The sequence below is a fragment of the Balaenoptera ricei genome, chromosome 13 (genome assembly GCF_028023285.1).
Source record: "Balaenoptera ricei isolate mBalRic1 chromosome 13, mBalRic1.hap2, whole genome shotgun sequence".
NCBI classification, from domain to species: Eukaryota; Metazoa; Chordata; class Mammalia; order Artiodactyla; family Balaenopteridae; genus Balaenoptera; species Balaenoptera ricei.
The window spans coordinates 13198751-13220677 of record NC_082651.1 but is presented as its reverse complement, the minus strand read 5'-3'; positions in this window follow the sequence as shown (position 1 = coordinate 13220677).

Genomic DNA, 21927 nt, shown 5'->3' with positions numbered 1-21927 from the left:
TGCACAAGGCAGAGACTGGGGGCCTGCCACACCTACCAGACCCCCTCCCCCCACATAGTCAGCCTGCCACAACAGAAGGACCAACACAGCCCAAATAGGGGGCATCCCTAGAGCACACACCTCTGGTGACCAGAGGGGAGTGTGCTGCTGGGACACATAGGATGTCTCATACAAAAGACCACTTCTCCAAGATCAGGAAATGTAACCAACCTACCAGATACATACAAATAAAAACAGCAAATTAGGCAAAGTAAGGCAACAGAGGAATATCCTCCAAACAAAGGAATAAGCTAAACCCCAGAAGAAGAACTAAGTGAAGTGGAGATTGACAATCTACCCTATAGAAGGTTCAAGGTAATGATCATAAAGATGTTCAAGAACACAGAAGATTGGATGACCAAAATGAGAAGTTAGGAGTTTTTAACAGAGTTAGAAAATACAAAGAAGAACCAAACAGAGATGAAGAATACAATAACTGAAATGAAAAATACTCTAGAAGGAATCAACAATAGCTTAAATGATACAGAGGAACAGATCAAGGAACTGGAAAGCAAAGTAGTGAAAATCACTGACACTGAACAGAAAAAAAGAAAAAAGAATGAAAAGAACTGAGGACAATTTAGGAGACTTCTGGGACAATATCCAAAGTGCTAATATTCACGTTATAGGGGTCCCAGAAGGAGAAGAGAGAGACAAAGGGGCTGAGAACATATTTGAAGACATAATAACTGAAAATTTCCCTAACCTGAATAGACTGAATGTCACCCAAGTCCAGGAGGCTCAGAGAGTCCCATACAGGATGAGCCCAAAGAGGAACATGCCAAGACACACTGTAATTAAAATGACAAAAATTAAAGCTAAAGAGAAAATATTAAAAGCAACAAGGGAAAAGCATCTAGTTACATATAAGGGAACTCCCATAAGACTGTCAGCTGACTTTTGAGCAGAAACTCTGCAGGCCAGAAGGGAGTGGCATGATATATTTAATGTGATGAAAGGGGAAAACCTACAATCAGGAATACTCTACCAAGCAAGGCTCTCAGTCAGATTTGATGGAGAGATCAAAAGTTTTACAGACAAGCAAAAGCTAAAAGAGTTCAGCACCACCGAACCAGCTTTATAAGAAATGTTAAAGGGACTTCTCTAAGCTAAAAAGAAAAGACCACAACTAGAAACATGAAGATTACAAAAGGAAAAATTTCATTGGTAAAGGCAAATATACAGTAAAGGTAGTAATCAGCCATGTATAAAGCTAGTAGGAAAGTTAAAAGACAAAAGTAGTAAAATCATCTATATCCACAATTAGTGGTTAAGGGATACACAAAACAAAAAGATATAAATTATGATGTCAAAAACAGTAAGTGTAGTGGATAGGAGTAAAAATACAGGGTTGTTAAAATGCATTTGAACTTAAGTGATCAGCAACTTAAAATAATCACACATATACATATAGATTGCTATGTACAGTCAATAGCTGTGTAATATCTTTGTATGGTGACATGACTAGAATTATCATGGTGATCATTCTGATATGTATAGAAAAATCAAATCACTATGTTGTGTAACAGGAACTAACATAGTGTTACAGGTCAATTATACTTCAAAAACAAACTCACAGAAAAAGAGATCAGATTTGTTGTTATCAGAGGTTGGGGGTGGGAGGGGGAGGGGATGAAGGTAGTCAAAAGGTACAAACTTCCAAGATAAATAAGTACTAGGGATGTAATGTACCACAGGATAAATAGAACTAACACTGCTGATTTTATATATGAAAGTTTTAAGAGAGAAAAACAATTGTTTTCTATTTCTTTAATTTTGTATCTATATGAGATGATGGATGGTCACTAAACTTACTGTGATAATCATTTCATGATGTATATAAGTCACATCATTATGTTGTACACCTTAAACTTATACAGTGCTGTATGTCAGTTATATCTCAATGAAACTGGAAGAAAAAAAATTCTCATCACAAGTGGAAAAAGATGTAACTATGTGAGGTGATGGATATTAACTAGACTTATTGTGGTGATCATTTCTCAATACATATATGTATCAAATCATTATGTTATATACTATTAATACAATGTTATATATCAATAATACCTCAATACAACTGGAAAAATTGTTCCAATAAAAATAAAGTAAAAAGAAATTGGTGAAAAAAATAATGAGAAGGTGGGCTCTGGGCTGAGGACCAATTCATATATTTATCCAGGGAATTTAAGGCTGAAAGGGCTTTTTGATGAGAAGATTCTCAGAGGCTCCAAAGATTAATATCAGCTGCAGTTAGGTTAAAAGAAAATTAATAGTGATAATTAATCACAAAAACACGCTACATGTATTTGTAGCTGCCTGGCTTACAGAGTGCTTTCGTTTAAACTATTATATTTGGTCTTTTTTTTTTTTTTTTTTTTGGCCACACAGCGCAGCATGCAGGATCTCCCACCAGGGATGGAACCCGTGCACCCTGCATTGGAAGCGCAGAGTCTTAACCACTGGACTACCCTTCACAGCAGTTTTAAAGACAGGAAATGCATTATTATCCAGGCTCAAGTTCATGCTGTAAAATTTCATATCAATTCAGAAAAGCCCTTTGAAGATTTAATTCATTGACAAATACTGTTTGACATGGTTAGGTAGAACTATGTTATTAAAATCACCTAAAGCATATTTGGATCTCTGCAATCTCCTTGGAGACACCTTTGAAGGGCCATATGATGAGTAGCAGGGCCAGGCTGAGACGTGATCTGTTCTCAATCCTGCCCCTCCTGGGCTCGGCTGTATGTACAGTCCCTTCCTGTGTAACGCACGCCCTACTCTGTCCCTTTACATTTTTGTCTGTAAACCCAGGAGTTCGTGTTTGATGGGTAGTTGCTTTTATTATAATTAAGTCTTCAGTAGAAAAATCACCTAAATTCATGGATCACATGGAGTAGTCTCTTGGTTGGCTACACTCAGGGAAAGACAGCCTGAGACCCCAGCAGGACAGCAGGACCCTGGCATGGGGGTGGTCCCCCTGAAGGTCAGCACTGGGCCTGGGAACCGTGGGGAAAGGCCTCCAGGATGGGGAACAATGTGTATCCAACCTGCCTCCCAGGGTTGCTGGGCAAATACCGCACTACCAGGGACAAAACCACTTTACCCTGGGTGGACGCACACCGCTATCACTATTAGTATTCATATTACCATTGCTATTTTTATGGATGGCGTCTCTTCTTTTTTTTTTTAATTAATTAATTAATTAATTTATTTATTTATTTATTTATTTATTTATGGCTGCGTTGGGTCTTTGTTGCTGCGTGCGGGCTTTCTCTAGTTGCGGCGAGTGGGGGCTACTCTTCCTTGCAGTGAGCAGGCTTCTCATTGCGGTGGCTTCTCTTGTTGCAGAGCATGGGCTCTAGGCACGTGGGCTTCAGTAGTTGTGGCACGTGGGCTCAGTAGTTGTGGCTCACGGGCTCTAGAGTGCAGGCTCAGTAGTTGTGGCACACGGGCTTAGTTGCTCCATGGCACGTGGGATCTTCCCAGACCAGGGCTCAAACCCGTGTGCCCTGTATTGGCAGGTGGATTCTTAACCACTGCACCACCAGGGAAGTCCCATGGATGGCGTCTCCTCTTTCTCCTGGGCATGTTAAGCTTCTCTGGAAGGGCCAAGCCTCACCGAAATACTGTGCACAGATGAAACCACAGGTCATGGAAGACGGGTCCATGGGTCCTCGAGATGGTGTCCAGGAATCTGTTGTCTGGGCAGCTTATCAGGGACACCTACCCGGCCAAGAGCCACAGCCCAGGCCGTCCTGCTGCTGAGAGATAACCTGACCTGTCTCCTCCTCCAGGCCTCACAGCCCCCTCCCTCCTGTGAACCTCATTGCACTATCTGGTGTGTCACTGCACTAGAACTGAATTGGTTCTGTCTCCCCACCTGCCTTTGAGTTCCAAGGAGGCCAGACTGTACCTTGGGCTGTGGAGAAGGGTGGGGTGTAATGGGAGGATCGGCTGAGGGGGAGAGGGAAGGCTTGGGGCCCTGTCTCCGCTCTGCCAGGTGCACTGTAGACCCTCTAAGCCTCTCTTTTCCCATCTGTATAAGGGGAGAAATAACCCCTACCTACCTCGTAGGGCTTAAAGCTGCACTGTCCACTATGGTAGCCACTAGCCACGTGTGGCTAGTCTGAATGGAGATGTGCTCTAAGTGTAAAATATACACCAGATAGCAAAGACTTAGTACCAAAAAATAAATATAAAATCTCTCAATAATTTTTATAGTCATTACACAATATTTTCGATGTATTGGGTTAAATTTAATATATTATTAAAATTAATTTGACCTGTTTCTTTTTACTTTTCAAAATGTGGCTACTAGAAAAATTACAATTACATACAGGCTCGCGTTATGCTTCTATTGGACAGCGCTAGTTGAGAAATCCAAGAAGACACAGTAGACAGCTATTTGGATGGACAGAGTCATTACAACTCTCTTTCCTATGTTGCCCTCTTCTCCCTGCACCTCGCAGAATGTGGGTTTGAAAAATCCCCATCAAACATAAAAATCTTGGAATTTTTCAACTGAAAAGATCAGAGAATCCAAACCTCCCCACCCCACCCAATGTAGATAAAGAAATTGAGACTTGGAGCAAATTATTAGATATCCCCTGATGATCAATCAGGAAGATAACCTTTTCCCCAGGAGTTTGGGGACTTTTCTGTCCCAGAAGCCACTTTCAAATATCTTTTTAAAATTAGCTTTTACTTTAATAAAAAGGCTTTCATTTGTGTCACTCATAGATTCTTTCTCCCTGTCAGTCTCTGCCCGGTGTTCCTCAGCAACCTAATAATAAAGGAGCTCTGGGAACAGACTTGTGGTTGCCAAGGGGGAGAGGAGGTGGCGGAGGGACGGAGTGGGAGCTTGGGGTTAACAGATGCAAACTAGTATGTAGAGAATGGATACACAACAAGGTCCTACTGTAGAGCACAGGGAATTATATTCAATATCCTATGATAAACCGTAATGAAAAAGAATGTATGTATAACTGAATCACTTTGCTGTACAGCAGAAATTAACACAACATTGTAAATCAACTATGGTTCAATAAAAAAAAAAGAAAAAAAACTGTTAACTTCATTGAAAAAATAATTAGTTAATTAATTAGCTCTGGGTTCCCTGTACATACAAAAGCCCTGGGGTTAACAGAGTCCAGTTCAAATGGCCCTGGACAGGAAAACACCAAACCCATGTGATGTCCTTCTCCCTGGACTTCAGCTTGCTGGGCTCTAAAATGGACCCTTGATCCCGCTTTACCTTGTGTTTACCTTGGAGCAAAGGCCCAGTGAGGGATGAGACACACATGCAAAGTCTTTTGTAAGTAAATTATCTGTCAGAAACTTGTGAGTCCCGCATGCTATTAATGGATAAGAAGAATGAGGGAATGTTTTGGCACAAATCCTCACAGGGCTTGTCAGCAGACAGCAGCAGCTGCAAACTATAGGCATCTGAGAGTCTAAGCTCTTCCAACCCACATTCAGGAGTTGAGAAGACAGAGGTCACAGAGAAGGAGGGGAAGGGGCTGCCCAAAGACCAGAGGCCAAGTTTGCAGACAGCTGGGAGAGCACCCACGCCGTCCCTGATTAGTGTTCTACAACCACTTTGCTTGGAAGTTTTGAAATAACATTCTTTTCTTACCACAAAGCAGATTCTTTTAGAATTTTTTGAAAATACACAGAAAAAAATCCCATCACCCAATTCCCACCCACCCCCTGCCCCACCAACCAGAGATAATCCCATCAACTGTTTAGTATCTTTTTAAAATAAATAGTGTTTTTTCTACTTGTGTGAACATATATGTACTTTGTCTTTTACAAAAATGTGATACTACTACAACAGTTTGTATTTTTTTCCCTCTGAATAAATAGTAAACATTTTTCCAAGTGAAATATCCTTTCACACTATTATTACATTATCATTAATGATGACATGATATTCCATTGGATGAATGTTTAACCGATTCCTGATTATTGGGCATTGAGGTTTTCTCCAGTTTTTCCCAATTATAACAATGCTACGATGAGCATTCTAATAGAAAATATATGGAATGAGCTCCCTGACATGGGTCTTGGCAATGATTTTTTTGATGACATCAAAAGCACAGGCAATAAAAGCAAAAATAAACGAGAGATTATGTCAGACAAAAAGCTTCTGCACAGCAAGGAAAAAATTAACAAAATGAAAAGTCAACCTCCAGAATGGGAGAAAATCTTTGCAAAACATATATCAGATAAGGGGTTAATATCCAAAATGTATAAGGAAATTATACAACTCAATTGCAAACAACAGTAGTCCAATTTAAAAATGGGCAAAGGAACTGAATAGATGTTTCTCTAAAGAAGATATACAAATGGGCAACATGTATATGAAAAGGTGTTCAATATCCCTAATCATCAGGGAAGTGCAAATCAAAACCACAGTGAGATACCATCTCATATCTGTTAGAATGGCTATTATCAAAAAGACAAGAGATAACAAGTGTTGATGAGGTTTTGAAGAAAAGAGAACATTTCTACACTGTTGGTGGGAATGTAAATTGGTAAAGCCACTATGGAAAACAGTATGGAAGTTCCTCAAAAACTTAAAAATAGAACTACCATATAATCCAGTAATCTCACTTCTTAGTATATATATATCCAGAGGAAATGAAATCAGAATCTCTTTTTTGTTTTGTTTGTTTTTTTGGCTGCTTTGGGTCTTTGTTGCTGCACACAGGCTTTCTCTAGTTGCAGCGAGCGGGGCTACTCTTCGCTGCGGCGTGCGGGCTTCTCATGGCAGTGGCTTCTCTCGTTGCGGAGCCCAGGCTCTAGGCGTGTGGGCCTCAGTAGTTGCAGCACATGGGCTCAGTAGTTGTGGCTCGCAGGCTCTAGAGCACAGGTTCAGTAGTTGCGGCACACGGGCTTAGTTGCTCCGTAGCATGTGGGATCCTCCCGGACCAGGGCTCGAACCCGTGTCCCCTGCATTGGCTGGTGGATTCTTAATCACTGCGCCACCAGGGGAGTCCCTGAAATCAGGATCTTAAAGCAATATCTGCACTCCCATGTTCATTGCAATATTATTCAAAATAGCCAAGATATGGAAACAACCAAAGTATCTGTTGATGGATGAATAGATAAAGAAATTGTGAGATATTTTATCAATGCTAATAAAATGGGGAAATATATATATATATATATATATATATATATATATGATGGAATATTTTCAGCCTTAAAAAAGAGGAAATCCTTGTTCTACTGAGTGAAGTAAGTCAGGCAAAGAAAGATAAATATCATATGATATTGCTTATATGTGGAATCTAAAAAAATGGTAAAAATGAACTTATTTACAACACAGAAATAGAGTCACAAATATAGAAAACAAACTTATGGTTACCGAGGGGGAAAGCAGGGCAGGGGGTTGGGGAGGGATAAATTGGGAGACTGGTATTGACATATACACACTACTATGTATAAAATAGATAACTAATAAGAACCTACTGTATAGCACAGGGAACTCTACTCAGTGCTGTGTGGTGACCTAAATGGGAAGGAAATCTAAAAAAGAGTGGATATATGTATGTGTATAACTGATTAATTTTGTTGTACACCTGAAACTAACACAACATTGTAAATCAAGTATACTCCAATAAGAATTAATTTTTTTTAAAAAAAGAGGAAAGTCCTGTCATTTGCAATCACATGGATGAACTGGGAGGATAATATGCAAAGTGAAATAAACCAGACACAGAAAGACAAATATTGCATGATATCAGTTATATGTAGAATTTTTCAAAGTTGAACTTAGAGAAACAGAAACTTAAGAAATGGTGTTTTCTGGGACTTCCCTGGTGGCGCAGTGGTTAAGAATCTGCTTGCCAATGCAGGGGACACGGGTTCGAGCCCTGGCCCGGGAAGATCCCACATGCCATGGAGCAACTAAGCCTGCGCACCACAACTACTGAGCCCGCGTGCCTAGAGCCTGTGCTCTGCAACAAGAGAAGCCACCGCAATGAGAAGCCCGCACACCGCGATGAACACCCAACACAGCCAAAAATAAATAAAATAAAATAAAATAATTTTTGTTGTGGTATGACTCAAAATCTAATTTCAGAATCTAATTTCATTTTTCTTTTCCCCCTGAATGGTTCTTCCAAATATCTCATTTATCCCAGGGTTTCTCACCAGTGGCACTATTGGTATTTGGGGCCAGGTAATTCTTTGTTTTGGGGTTGTCCTGCAAATTGTAGGATGTTTAGCAGCATTCCTGACATCTATCAAATGCTAGTAGCATTACCCCAGTTGTGACAACCAAAAATGCCTTTAGACATTGCCCGGTGTCCCCTGGGAAACAAATCATCCCCAATTGAGAACCACTGATTTATCCTTCCCTGGAAATGATTTGAAATACCATCTCGACAACGAAGTATATTCTAATATATCATATACACCCGGGTCCATTTCAGGACTTTCTATTCAGTTCCAATTATTTGATGTCTATTCTTGGACTATATAGAAAATAGTACCAAACTATTTTCCTTATTGTAGTTTTGTATTAACCTTTAACCAGTTTACACTCTTGCTTTCCCAGTCTCTTTTAATCCTTCACGGAGGATACTTAATCTTATTGATCAGTTGCCGGGGGGGGGGGGGGGGGGGGGCGGGGAACAAAAGAGACCCAAACGGAATCTGGGGCATGGGAGGCCCCACCTTCATGTCAAGGAGGCCCACACTGGGTGGAACAGGCACAAGGCTGCCTGAGGCTGATAAGAGAAAAAGGCGCCTCATAGGATCTGGAAGCCGCATCCCCAGGATCATCTGGTGCGACCCCAAGGGAAGGAGCTACAGAAAATAAAAACAGGAAGAGGAAGCAGTGCTTTGAACTGCTGGTATTACTAAGTGGGTCTGGGGGAAGGAAGCTGGGGAACAGGATGTTTATTTACACGGTATCTATAGACTTCTGTTGTTCCAGAGGAGCTGAATATAGCCCTATAAGGAATTAGTCTGGGCTTCGCTGGTGGCGCAGTGGTGAAGAATCCGCCCGGACATGGGTTCGAACCCTGGTCCGGGAAGATCCCACATGCTGCAGAGCAACTAAGCCTGCGCGCCTAGAGCCCGTGCTCCACAACAAGAGAAGCCACTGCAATGAGAAGCCCGTGCATCGCAACGAAGTGTAGCCCCGCTCGCCGCAACTAGAGAAAGCCCACGTGCAGAAACGAAGACCCAATGCAGCCAAAAATAAATAAATAAATTTATTTTTTTTAAAAAAGGAATTAGTCCTTTAAGCCCAGTAAATGGATCACAGTCACGTGGACGCTGGTAAATTCCCTCAGGACCAGGACCTTAGCTCCCCCTCCCCTCTGGGAAGGAGGGCCCACCTCTGCCAGGACAACTATTGGGATAAATAGGGCAGCACTGCCTCCTCCATGGAGCCCACAACCCAGGGATTCTAGAATTCTGTCCCCCTCTGCATCAGAGACAACAGCTCAAAGACTCTAGTGACAGGCATCCCAAGGGTACCAGTTAGGATGGCTTCAGTTGCAAGAAACAGGAAACCTGACTCAAACTGGCTTAAGCCATAAAAGAAGTTTCTAGGCCCAGGTGACAGAAAGTCCACAGAGAGCCTTCCTCCAGTAGCTCAGTGACATTACAAGGACTTGCTTCTTTCCTGGGCTCTGCACTGTCTTCCTCATCGTTAGCAGCGTCCTTGGGAAAGGCCTGGGATTCCCAGATGGACGCTGCCCGGTTCCCTTGGCGTTGTGCTGATAATCACGCAGCAGAAAACTCTTTGCCCCAGAATTCCCAGCAAAAGTCCTGAGGTTCACTTTGATTGGACCGTACTTGTTCACATGTCCATCTGGGAGAAGGGTAGAATTGGCTTGTCTTGATCAGCTTAGAGCTGGGACCACTTAAATCCCCACCAGAAATCTGGGCCTGCGGGGGAAAGGGAAGAGGGAAAACAGGATGGTTGCTGAGATACCCCGACGTGTCCACTGCACCAGGCTTCCTGAAGAAGCCGGGAGGGAAGCAGCCTGGAGCCTGAAATCTGAAAAGAAATACTTGTATCACTGGAGAAACTTTGCCCCTTACATCTTAGATAGATTCATAACATCATTTTTGTTTATAACATCTTTATCATTTCTTCCCGAGCTCAGGATTCAAAAACCCTGTCAGCCAGAAATGCAGAAATGAAGACCCTGAAAATGCATGTGACCTAAATCAGGAACGAGACCTCCAATACCAGACAAAGCCAGATTCTCGCTGCCTGATCTGTCCAGCCCCTCCATAAAGGGCACACACAAGCTCTAAGTGACAGGGGCCACATCACAGTGTTTTGTCTGGAGAACAATTTGCAACTATCATAGCAAAAAGCGCCCTGGTGGGCTTCCCTGGCGGTCCAGTGGTCAAGATTCTGTGCTTCCACCGCAGGGGGCGCAGGTTCGCTCCCTGGTCGGGAAGTTCCACATGCCCGGCAGTGCAGCCAAAAAAGAAAAATAAGTGCCCTGGTGATGCAGGCTGGTCTGTCATAGCCACTGTCCTTCCTGAGTTGCTCAGCTGTTCCTTGATGCCAGGAGGGCTACTCAGGAGGAAGCAAGAAAGCAACAAGCCCCAGCCTGCTGTTAGCCCAGCAGCTTTGGGAAAGCAGTGCCCAAAACAGTCCCTCTATCTTCTCGAAACATGTTTCTCATCTGCTGGTTCCAGCAGTTTTGCGTCATCAAGTAGATCCGTTGCTCCTACCCACAAACTCTGCTCTGTTTAACAGAAACTTCTGCAAGATGGCAGTGGGTGGGGAGGTGGGGGGCAAATCAAAGCTTAGCCTGTTCTGGCAACATGATGCCTCAAGGTTCCTCCTGCGGTCAGGCTCAACCAAGCTGCCACAGACCATGGGGTTGCACTGGGAATGCCAGAGGTGCATGCCAGGCTTTCAGAAAATGGCAGCGTTGTCAATATCCTTATAGTTATGCCTGCAAATCAGACTATGTTTAGTCCAACACTGCTCCTTTGTTCATTGGTAGAGGCGCTCTTCCCAAGAGTACAAGACCCCAGCAATAAAACCCCAGAAATGGGTAACAGAGGCATCTCTACTATGTACAAAGCCAACCATAACCTCCCTGTTCTTTATTTTCCTTCTCCTTCAATTGCCAGTTATCTTTATTGGCTTTGAAGACCCCAAAAGCACAGGTCACAGATTTGATGGTAAGGACTCTTTTTCTCCAAGCACATGAGGAAGTGTCAATGGTGTTGTCTCTGTGGTATCCAGATCTTCTGCTGGCTGCAGATTTTTCTGAAGGAGCTATTGCCAAAGCACACAGCAAATGTTGTTTCAATGCTCCTTAAATAATTTTCCCAGCACTCACTTTAAGAGGAGCAGTCCAATTGGCATCCAGCAATCTCATTTATCTCAGATTTGGAAATGCTCCTGCCTTACCTGTTGAATGTTTTCTCTCTGTATGGGCACCAGATAAACTGTCCTCCGTTGCTTTTCACCTTCTCCATTGCAGTAACGACACATTCCCTAGGGTGCTGGCTGTGTGACCTTGGATTATTCCCTAACCTCAAGAATCCCTTAGTCTTCTCATCTGTAAGACATTAACTTCCTGATTGAATTATTATGAATATTAAATGAATTAAAGCAAAGTCAGTGCTAAATTAACGTGAACTATGACTAATTTTGCACCAACCTAATTGTTGATTTCCCTTTGACCAAATCCATCTAAAAATTATGACACAGAAGACCTAAACTGTACCTATTTCATAATTACATATTTAACTAGAAATTAAATATGCAGTTAAAGCAAAGACTATAACAGAACATGGACAAATAAAATAGTAGATTGGGAGTCATGGTAGGTGATTTTATTTTATTTTTTTATTAATTTTTATTGTAGGATGGTTGCTTTACGATGTTGTGTTAGCCTCCACTGCACAACAAAATGAATCGGCCATACACATACAGATATCCCCTCCCCTTTGGATGTCCCTCCCATTTAGGTTACCACAGTGCATTAGGTAGAGTTCCCTGGGCTACACAGTATGTTCCCATCAGTTGTCTATTTTATACATAGTATCAATAATGTATATGTGTCAATCCCAGTCTCCCAATTCCTCCCACCCCACCACTTTCCCCCTTGGTATCCATACATTTGTTCCCTACGTCTGTGTCTCTATTTCTGCTTTGCAGATAAGATCATCTATACCATTTTTCTAGATTCCACATATATGCGTCATTATATTTGCTTTTCTCTTTCTGACTTACTTCACTCTGTATGACACTCTCTAGGTCCAGGTAGGTGATTTTATTTATTATTATTATTTTTTAATTATTTTATTTATTTATTTTTGGCTGCGTTGGGTCTTCGTTTCTGCGTGCGGGCTTTCTCTAGTTGCCACAAGCGGGGGCTACTCTTCGTTGCGGTGCGCAGGCTTCTCACTGCGGTGGCTTCTCTTGTTGCAGAGCACAGGCTCTAGGCACACGGGCTTCAGTAGTTGTGGCACGCAGGCTCAGCAGTTGTGGCTCGCGGGCTCTAGAGCGCAGGCTCAGTAGTTGTGGTGCACGGGCTTAGTTGCTCTGTGGCATGTGGGATCTTCCCGGACCAGGGCTCAAACCCGTGTCCCCTGCACTGGCAGGCGGATTCTTAACCACTGCGCCACCAGGGAAGCCCCAGGTAGGTGATTTTATAATGTACTGTTTGTATAACATGGGAAAAGTCAACCCAAAATAGTCGTATTGCGTGGATTTAAAATTTTGAAATGCATGTAATACATATATTTTGTGACAGCCATATATATACATATATATATCTTCCCTTCAGTTTCCGCCTTCACTATAGCTCTGGTTACCTACTGTCACATAACAAACTATCCCAAAACTTAGCGGCTCCAAAGAAGCATTTTATTTTGCTCATGATTTGGAGGATCAGGAATTTGGGGAGGGCTCCAAACGGAGCTCTTCTCTGCTCCACACGGCAGCAGGTGAGGCTGGAGAATCAACTTCCAACATGGCTCACTCACACGGCTGGCAAGCTGGGACTGGCTGTCGACCGGGAACCTTGGTTCCTCTCCATGAATCTGCCTGGGCTACATCATAACACTGCAGCCAAGTCTCTTCCCCAGACCTAGTGTTCTAAGAGACAGGAGGTGGAAGCTGCCAGCCTCTAAGGGGCCAGGTCTGGAAATTGGCAGTCACTTCTGCCAAAGTCTATGACTCAAAGCAGAGACAGCCCACCCTGAGATTTAAGGAGAGGGGGCATAGACTCCACCTCTATGGGGAGAGGGTCGAAGAATTTGTGGCCATTCTTACACTGCCACAGTTACCCTTTTCTTATGCCAGCTTGCATGCCGAAGCGACAGACAAGGCACTACTGTTTCATACCTCATACACTTCCTCTCTCACCTCAGCCTCTCTTATTCCTTCCTAAATCCTGGTCCTTTGCCCATCTGTCATCTCTCACACCTGCTGACGCTCATCTCTAGTTACAGATTCAGAAGCTACACTTCATTGCAATGACGTTCTGTTAATCAAGAGCTTTGGCATCTGGTAGACCTGGGTTAGAATCAACTCTATCAATGACTTGCTGTGACCCTGAACAAATTACTTAATATCTGACACTCAAATTTCCTCACCTGAAATAAGAAGCCTACTCATAAGATTGCTGGGAGGATTAATAAATAACGTATTTGGCAAAAATTGTAACGTCCGACAATGCCAAGTGTTGACAAAGGCATAGAACTGGAACTTTATACACTGCTCGTGAGAGCATATACTGCTTCAAGTTTTGGAGACCAACTTGGCAATATATGATAAGAATAAAGATGAACATATACTACAATGCAGTGATTCTATGCCTAGATTTAGACCCTGAGAAACTCCTGCACAGATGCCCAAGGAAATCCATATAAGAATACTAATGGATGGACTTCCCTGGTGGTCCAGTGGTTAAGACTCCACTTCCACTTCCACGTGTTCGATCCCTGGTCAGGGAAGATCCTGCATACCTGGCAGCAGGGCCAAAAAAAAAAAAAAAAAAAAAATGCAAGAATACTAAGGGTAGCACTGTTTTTAATTGCCAAAAATTGGAAACCACCTAAATGTTGACCAGGAAAAGAGGTAATAAACTGTGATGTGGTCATGTATGGGCCAGAGCTACGCATACTAACACGGAGGAATCTCACTACTACAATGCATAAAAAGTAATTAGAATGAAAATGCATATGGTGTGAAATCATTTACATATAGCTTGAAACATGCAAAACAATGTTATGTCTCATTTAGGGAAACAAGCATGGGTAGTGAAAGTAAAAAGAAACAGTAAACACTAAATTCGGTCAGTTGTCAGTAGTCCTGAATGGAACAAGAGTAAAACAGTCCAGGCCCTGGAATCTTAAACTACACGGTGGGTACAAGAGTGTTCATTGTTTTATTCTTTTTATAACCTTCTCTATGTCTGAAATATTTCACATCAAACTTTGAAAGTTTTAAAGACCTATTTATAGGGACTTTCCTGGCGGTCCAGTGGATAAGACTCCACGCTTCCACGGGTTCATTCCCTGGTTGTGGAAATAAGATCCCCCATGCCCGTGGCGTGGCCAAAATAAACAAATGAATAAAGACCTATTTATAGTGAGTATGTGTACAACGCTGGGGATGAGACAAAGGCTCAATGTCCAGTAGAAACTGCCTTCATTTTCACTCCAACATTCCACCCCTTGTTATTTACTCACCCTTGGGACCCTCTCCTTCACTCTACCCTTAAGCTAGAAAAAGGTGTTTCCATTTTTACAGGAGTTCAAATGAGTGTGTGACTAAGGTCATGAGAAGCCACATTTATCAGGTTGCCTGGTTCTGGACCAACTGAGTCAGACTGGATTTGAGAACAGTAACTTTTTTTTTCCCCAAGGGAAAGAAATCAAATTTACAGTTGCACATATATACAATGGAATATTCCTCAGCCATAAAAACGAACAAAATAATGCCATTTGCAGCAACATGGATGGACCTAGAGATTGTCATACTGAGTGAAGTCAGACAGAGAAAAAGACATATCATATGATATCCCTTATAAGCGGAATCTAAAAAGAAATGATACAAATGAACTTACTTACAAAACAGACTCACAGACTTAGAGAACAAACTTACGGTTAGCAGGGTGGACAGGTGGGGGGAAGGGATAGCTAGGGAGTTTGGGATTGACATGTACACACGGCTATATTTAAAATGGATAACCAACAAGAACCTACTGTATAGCACAGGGAACTCTGCTCAATATTATGTAGCAACCTAACTGGGAAAAGAATTTGAAAAAGACTAGATACATGTATATGTATAACTGAATCACTTTGCTGTACACCTGAAACTATCACAACATTGTTCATCAAGTATACTCCAATATAAAGTTAACAAACCAATAAATTTACAAATATGACATGTGGTCAAACACTAACAGTGGGAAGATTTTTAAAAGTGCTGACTGGAAAACAAGGCATGCCAGTATACCTAGTTCAGTTCCTTCATTCCCATTCAACAGAATTTAAGACAGCACTCATTTACCCCACGGGACCACTGTCGGCTGCCTGTTTCCAAGTTCTGAACCGTGGAAGCATACTGGAATCCCCAAGAGAGCTTTTAAAAATCCTGTGCCCAGATCCCACCTATACCAATCAAATCCCAATGCCCCTGGAAAGAACTCAGGCCTCAGGTCTCCAGATGAGTCCAATGGGGCAGGCACAGTTGAGAATCACTGGCCTATTTGGTCCTCTCAAGAGAATAACACCCTGACACATGAGACACCACCTGTGAATTCAGGTTGTTTTCCCTCATCCTTTCATATGTAAAATACTCGTTAATTAATTAATGAGTATTTATGAGCAATTAGAGTATTAATTGATCATTATGAGTAATTAATGAGTATTAATTAATCATTAATTCTTATTCCTTCTAAAGCTTTTATAATTCAAGACAATTATGGATCCAATGACAGAAATAAGACTGCTTAGGCTTTGGACTGTGTCAAAGTGACAGCTGCCTACACCGTGTCTGTTCTACCCAGTTCTTAATAATACAACTCCAACTTTTAGCCAAGATGTGGTCACCCAACTGAAAACCGCCATTTCCCAGAGCAAAGTACGAGGGAGATAAGAGAGCTTTCCTTTACCAAACGAAGAATGCCAACTAATAAATGTTCAAGGTGTAAGAAGAATAGAAAATCACCCATTTTACAACCAGTTTGGCAATAATGGATTCAGGCAAGATTCATCAATGGATACTGAGGCCACTGAGTGCAAGACGGCTGTGAGGCACAGGACAGTCACACAATCTCAAAATTTCACCCCACAGATAAGGTATGAATTCCAAACATGCTCTGAAGATGAAGAAATCCGGCAGACGCCCCTGTGTTGGTTGCTAAGCTATACCACATCTCAGCTGCAAACCCAGCCCTCCCTACTTTGCGGTGCCGCTGGGGCTGGAACTCTCTCAACCACATGTGTGTTCACCGGCTTTGTTCACAGCATGCATGTGGGACCTTAGTTCCCTGACCAGGGATGGAACCCGGGTCCCCTGCATTGGGAGCGTGGAGTCTCGTTCCACTTGTTCACGTGTATTCAGTAGGGGGAGCTGTGAGGAGACGGCCAGGAAGAGAAACTACTGGTTAGCTTCCTGTTCCTTCCATTTCTTCACATTTCTTCATTCCCACAGCAGCAGTTCCCCCACCCCAACCAGTTGAATCCTGTTGGTAGTTTTTCAGCCCTCACAGAATCAGCCTCTTCACACACCTCTTGTTAAAGTCACTAGCTGCCGGCGTGCCCTCCTCAGGGGTTTGGGTCCCAGGCCCATGGGACTCCTTCCAAACTGAGACACCAGTACCAGCCCATCAGTAACTGGGGGAAGGAATAAACTTTCTTCTGTGTTCTCGGGATTTTCCATCACTCACAGTTTAACCGAATCCTAATTTATACAGGGTCTGAATACACTTTTCTTCAAAGGCAAGCCACCAAAATTAAATCCTTCATTTCAGATTCAAGAAATACATAAAGGTACAGTTAAGGAAAATTACTTTAAAGTCACTCCATAGTCAAGGAAGGGTATCTAGGGGATCAATGTCAAGTTAAACATTACCGTGTCAAGAAAAGTTACATATGTTTATGTGGAGGATGAGAGCAGTTAATAAACACTATTTAAGAAGTGCGTAAGAAGTGTCAGGCACGGCACACTTTACATGCATTATTTTAATTAATCCTCATGAAAATCCTGTGATATAAGTACCATTATTATCACCAATATTCAGACAGGGACCTGAGGCTTAGAAAGATTAAATGACCTCAAGGATACACAAGTGGTAGAGCTGGAATTTGAACCTAGATAGGTCTAGCTCCAAAGCTTATGTTTGTAACCACTACACTCCACCACACACAGGAAGTAATCACTGTCTTTAAGATCTCTGATTCTGGCACTTCCCTGGTGGCGCAGCGGATAAGACTCCACGCTCCCAAAGCAGGGGACCTGGGTTCCATCCCTGGTCAGGGAACTAGATCCCACATGCATGCTGCAACTAAGAGTTCACATAGCCGCAACTAAGGAGCCCGCCTGACGCAACTAAGACCCAGTGCAACCAAATAAATAAATTTTTAAAAATGAAAAAAAAAAAAAAAAGATCTCCGATTCCAATGGCAACTTTGAATTTAAAGCCCTTTTCTGTGGTAGACAGTGACGACAGAACCACTCTAAGAAAAACCAAAGATCCTAAACAGAAGAGTCACAACAACTCTATACTCACAAGCCGACAGTAATTCCAAAAAGCTGGCAAGGCCAACCACATTTAGACTGAAGGAGAGCTTGCCAGAAGCCAAGACCTTAGCTAAAAGATTACCTCCCTTCCAAATCAATAAGGTACACACAAGGCCCATTGTATGACTATTCAACTAATGGGCAACATTGACTAACATTCCCAGAATGTGGCCCCCTCAAAATTTTTAATTGAAATTCAACTTAATAAGAGCTCCTAGAAAAAGACATCAAATCAATAGGCTCTTGGTTCTTACAGGCTGAAATTTGATCTCTAATGGTCCTTGTACACAGCATAGGCTTGCCCTGGGACTTCCAAAGCTCCATTATCCTTAGTGCTAAACTAAAAAGTACTATTTCACTTTAGAAACCAAACTGGCAACTCAGCTGTCAACGATTATTTTGCAAAGCAGGTCACAGTTAGTTGAAAATTATATTTTTCCAATTAGCACAGTGGGAAACACTACGGAGGCATTCAGCCCAAGCCTGCAATTAGAGAACATTTGCTTGCTTCTAGAAATAGAATGAATGGGAAGTAGAAACCTGCTATCTAGGTCTTCAGCAATAATCCTCTGGGAGGGGAGACCTTGCACTAATGTCAGCAGTCCCCAGAAAAATAAACATCTTGCTCCTTTTCATAAGTAGCAATCTGCACTGCGTCACAGTGTGTTCAGCTGAGATGAAACCCTGCTTCATCTCTGAATATAACAAAAGGGGTTTCCACAAGAGCCCAATCATTAGAAAGGCAAGCATTACTGCCAATGAGCAGCTCTAATATTTTAGTATTAAAAAAAACTATTAATAAAGTCTCGAAAGTCTCCATCTTTCACAAAAGTAACAGTTTGGTAGAAGCACCCCAGCAATCTCCGGTTAGCTGATCTTTCTCAGACTTCAAAGATATCACTGTGTCTTGGGTGTAAACAATGGGATGGTTAAAGAATTTAAATCTCTCAAGTAGAGGCAAAAGACAAAGGCAGAGAACGGAGTTAAAGAGAAAGGACTTTCACACCATGGGGTATGAGTTCTGTAACCTTACTGAAATTTTGGAGCACTAAACAAGATTTTCCTGTGAAGCAAGAGAAAACCATGGCAATTAAAATATTTGCAAATCGTACACACTGCACAAACACAGTGGAGGACGTGTTTAATAGACCAGACATCCCTATACCACTATGTTGTAGAGGGAACACCGCAACCCAGCTTTTTATGAGCCAAGTGTTTTAATTTTGTCACCTTTGGTCTCTAGGCAACTTTTTGTTGCCTAAAGGTGAAAGGGTGAGGTAGGGTGAGAACAAATCCTTTTATATCCTGCCAGTCAGGAAATGAACTGTTGAAAGCATCAGTAGCCTAGAGCTTAGCCCAGCTTGCTGAAGTGATGGCAGCTTGCAAGTAAATATGATTGTGTAACATTTATCTAGTTCTCAGTTACTATATTGTAGTTTAACCAGGTGACTCGACATTGACCCTTTTTAATCCTGTGAATGATACTGTTCCTTTCCTGTTCTGGTTGCTGGTTTCAGGGATCAGTCCAGTGTGCAAAAAGTCAGCAAGTTATACAATTATGTGCACAATATATTTCAATTAAAAAATATCTAAATTTCATCGGCAGAAAACTAATTAATTAATTAAAGTGTTTGAGGCTCGGCTTCCAACATTTTACCTTTTCTTCACTGTTGAGAAATAGCTCTGGGAAGTCCCTTCATGTGAACTTCGGGCCAGGCCAGCATCACTTCCTCTGGGACATCTGCATCCTTTTCATCACAATCACCTTCCTCATTTATGCTGACACGCTCACCTTCACTGAAGTGCCTCTGGCTGCCTACCTAGAATCTCTCCAACAGCAGCAGCGTCAACCCTCCCGTGTTCCAATACAACTCAATTCACGTCCGCTTTGAATCCTGCAGTTATTTGCAGTGTAGTCAGTTTCTGCCACACTGCAAATTACTGCTGCTTTTTGCCATGATGCTTTCAATTTCTTCCAAGCCTCAGCTGAAGCAATCATACAATCTCCAGTTATAGCATCAATAGCCTCTCCAAATCTGTTAAAATTGGAAATAAACTCTTTGTTGGCCGGATCAATGAAAGCTGCATTTGATGGTAAAAGGCAAGTTTTCACACTTTCATTCAAGCCCCCAAGAGAACCTGGAACATAATCCAACAGCAGCGCTAAAAGCCTACAGCATCTCTCTACCGCTGGGATCACTACTAAAAAGCTCTGTTGTCAGTGAGTGAACTGAATAATAGCTGCACAGCAACCAGACACCAAGAAGACTTTGAAAGAAGCGACCTGAGAGGTCATTCGTTGGGCCTATGTGCATCTGTTCCTTTGGAAATGGGATTCGTGGACCAAAGAGCTAGCATTAAAGTTTGTACTGTACGCGAGTCCTCAGTTAAAATATACCATGGCAACTGAAATCTGAACCGTGTTATTGGGGGACTGGTGTTACTTACCTAAAAACTGTGGTAATGAGCGCGTGCATTCAGAACCACGCAAAAACACAAGGTACTGAAAACAGGGAGACTAAAATACACAGTGACCTTTGCCCCAGTGAGCCCCAGAACTCCGAACAATTAGGCCTTTACCACCCGAGATTCTTTCTCAGGAAGCTGCTACAGGGTGTTCTCCCCCAAAACAGGGGAATAAACCAAGAAAAAACAAAAACATGGGCTACAGGAAATAGGAAATCCAACAAAGGAGGTAAAAGAAATTCCCAGAATGGCAGAGGGAAATTTTAGGATGCAGATGTGAAACTTGTCTAGATTGGAACAGATCAGAAGCTGTGAGTGAAGCTTCCCTAAAATATCGGGAACTTTCCTGTTGCTTCTGATAGTCTTAAAAGGGTGACAAGCACTTAATAAAAAAAAAAGGGGTGGGGCGGGGCAGTAGAGCTTATTCCAGGGAAAACAAAATGATCACAGTATACGCATTATAAGACTCAGCAGCTCAGTGATATTTTTAAAATACTCTCAATTTTGATCTTACCAAAATTAAGACCCAATTATACAGCAAAGGTGGGAGGTTAGGGTCTGTGTATGATAACAGTGGAAGACTAGAACTAAACATCATTTTTCACTATGGGGCATCAAGAGCTAAAAACTGAAAGGGCCAAATAGTAATACAAATACCAAAAGAAAAGAAAGTGGTTGCCTCAGGAAAGAGGGAAATGGTGGTGGGATATCCCTTTTCCATAGAAGCCTTGCTGAATCACTTGACTACTTTATTAGGCATACATGCAACCTTGATGAAAATAGCTTGGATGGGGGAAGAGTAAAAAAAAAGGAGGCAACATCTAATGCCCAAGAGAAACAGGCCACAGTTCTCACCAGCCTGTGTCCCTGGCCCACAGCAGCTACAGATCCCCTCTGGCCTCTTACTAGCTCGTGGGGTTCCTCTTCCCCAGATCTAGCTGCTCTTCCTAGAGAAACACATCCTTGGTTCAAGTGCTTCCTCAGCTGTCCTCTCCTGGGCCAAGGGGAAAATCTTGGGGAGAGTTACTACTCTCCATTTAATCACCGGGCAAAGACAGGATATGGGTTTGTGTGAGGTCATATAGCACCAGGAAAGGAAGCCAGCACAAAAACTCAGAGGGTCTCCTGCAGAACCCTCAGTTCTGGGCCTACTGTTAGGTTCCTCTTTACCCCAGGCCCCCTTCTTCTTCCTCAAATAGTCACATGGCTACCTTCAGCTAGCCTGGGGCTGTCCATTCTCTTTATTTTGGCTGCTCCGGGTCTCAGTTGCACAGCACACGGGATCTTTAGCTGTGGCATGTGGGATCTAGTTCCCCAACCAGGGATCGAACCCGGGCCCCCTGCACTGGGAGCACGGTGTCTTAACCCACTGCACCACCAGGGAAGTCCCTGTCCATTCTCTTAAGATCAGGAAAGATACAGTTCAGTATCTTTCATCATCTACAAAATAATGCTAAGAACTACTGCAAAAGGTCTTGAGAATTCAACGTACATAAAAAGCTTAGTGCAGTGCCTGACATGAAATGGTGAACATTTTACTAAGTGAATCCATGGCAGGTACACAACCAGGGGTCCAATTTCTCAGGCACAGGTCAGGCAAGCATAACCTTATCCTTGTTGCAGTCTGGCTTCTAAAAAGCATCTTGCTATAAGTCTAAGGA